We start from the raw sequence: 2563 nt of genomic DNA, 5'->3' as shown, positions 1-2563 counted from the left end.
TGGGGACCCATTGAGGATGACTGGTGACACAGAGATGGCAATGGGGACCTGTTGGGGACATTGTGTGACCAGGGCGGTGGTGGCACATGGCAGTGGTGCTGGTGGGGGGGTTGGGGTGACTGTCCGGTGGCACTCGCTTGGTCCCCAGCGGGTGCAGGACCAGGGACACCAGGGTGCTCTTCTCCACCCCCGAGGGGCCACCACCTCCCCAGGTCCTCGTGCCCTCCCCACCTTGTCCCACGTCCCCATCCCTTTCTACCGCGTTCCTGTGTGCCCCCACTATGTCCCCACAGTCCCCCCACCACGTCCACGTGCCATGGCCCCACCATGGCCCCTCCGCCATGTCACCACCAACTTCCATGTCCCCATCTCCTCCCCACTGTCCCTTACTATGTCCATGTCCCCATGCCTGCGGCACCATGTCCCCATGTCCACCTGCTATGTCCCCACCACGTCCTTCTGTCCCCCCACCAAGTCTCTACACCCTCCCCACCACCTCTGGGACCCCATGCCATGTCCCCATGCCCTCCCAACTATGTCCCCATGTCCCTATGCCCTGTCCCCACACCCTCACCACCATGTCCATGTCACCATGCACTCCCTACCTTGTCCCTGTGTCCACCTGCCATGTCTGCGCCATGTCCCCATGTCACCCCACCGTGTCCTCACACCCTCCCTTCACACCACCACCTCTGGGACCCCATGCCCTCCCAACTATGTCCCCATGTTCCTTTGCCATGTCCCCACACCATCCCCACCACATCCATGTCCCCGTGCCCTCCCCACCGTGTCCGCATGTCCACCTGCCGTGTCCCCACCATGTCCGCATGTCCCCCAGTCATGTCCCCACACCCTCCTGACCACCACTATGTCTCCATGCCACGTCCCTGTGACACCCTGCTCACGTCCCCACACCCTGCTCACCATGTCCATGTCCCCATGTCCCCCCACCATGTCCTGCCAAGAACCTGCTCCAGCCCCACCTCTCCAGGGGTCACAGCCCCCTTTGGGCGTCCCCCTGCCCCAGTGTGGGGTCCTCCACGGGCTGCAGGGGGACAGCCTGCCTCACCGCGGTCTTCACCACGGGCTGCAGGTGGATGTCACTGAGTACTTGTGACAAGAAGTCATCTTCCACCACTTTCAGGGCTCTCCCAGTCCTCCTCGTCACAGCAGTATGATGTTCTCAGCTGATGTCGAGGACAATGAAGTGTCCCATAAGGACAAGGGTGACCAGTGCAGGGATCACTCCTGATTGGCTATGGAATAACCCATCGGGGCTGTCATCCTGGCTGGGTGATGATGGGTGGCGGACACCCACTGTGCCATCTGCTGCGTTTTCCAGCCTCTAATCCCCACCCAGAGGCTCTTGACCATGTCCTCCCAAACTGTAAGGGGTCTGCAGGCAAAACTCTTCCTTCCCTCCCTCGTCTGCCCACCTGAAGAGCTGGTGGCCCTCCAGCTCACCACTCCCATCTCCGGTCTCCTTCCTCTAACCCAAGACACCATGATGACAAACACTAATGATGGCTAACCCACCCAAATGGCTGGTGGCCCTCTAGCCCACCACTCCCATCTCTGGTCTCTTTCCTCTAACCCCAGACATCATGATGACCAATGCTGACGATGGCTAACCCACCTGAAGTGCTGGTGGCCCTCCAGCCCACCACACCCATCTCTGGTCTACTTCTTTGAACGTATGGCACCATGATGACCAATGCTAACGATGGCTAACCTGCCTGAAGTGCTGGTGGCCCTCCAGCAGGATGACCAGAACAGGAGACACCAGGAAGGAGGGACAGGAGGAGCAGGATGACCAGTATGATGGACACTGGGAATGAGGGACAGCAGGATGACCAGAACAGGAGACACCAGGAAGGAGGGACAGGAGGAGCAGGATGACCAGTATGATGGACACTGGGAATGAGGGACAGCAGGATGACCAGAACAGGAGACACCAGGAAGGAGGGACAGGAGGAGCAGGATGACCAGTATGATGGACACTGGGAATGAGGGACAGCAGGATGACCAGAACAGGAGACACCAGGAAGGAGGGACAGGAGGAGCAGGATGACCAGTATGATGGACACTGGGAATGAGGGACAGCAGGATGACCAGAACAGGAGACACCAGGAAGGAGGGACAGGAGGAGCAGGATGACCAGTATGATGGACACTGGGAATGAGGGACAGCAGGATGACCAGAACAGGAGACACCAGGAAGGAGGGACAGGAGGAGCAGGATGACCAGTATGATGGACACTGGGAATGAGGGACAGCAGGATGACCAGAACAGGAGACACCAGGAAGGAGGGACAGGAGGAGCAGGATGACCACTATGATGGGCACTGGGAAGGAGGGACAGGAGGATGACCACTATGGGGGACACTGGGAAGGAGGGACATCAGGAGGAGGATGACCAGTACGGGGGACACCAGGAAGGAGGACCACTGGGAGCCAAACCAGAACCCGGGGAGCCGTGGGGCGCAGGACATCGGGGTCCCCCCCTGGGGCGGACAGGACAAGGGGTCCCGGGGTGTCCCGGGGGGAGGGGACAAGACCGGGCC

This window comes from Charadrius vociferus, unplaced genomic scaffold (genome assembly GCF_000708025.1).
Source record: "Charadrius vociferus isolate BGI_N301 unplaced genomic scaffold, ASM70802v2 scaffold515, whole genome shotgun sequence".
Lineage (NCBI taxonomy): Eukaryota > Metazoa > Chordata > Aves > Charadriiformes > Charadriidae > Charadrius > Charadrius vociferus.
This window is presented reverse-complemented; position numbering follows the sequence as displayed.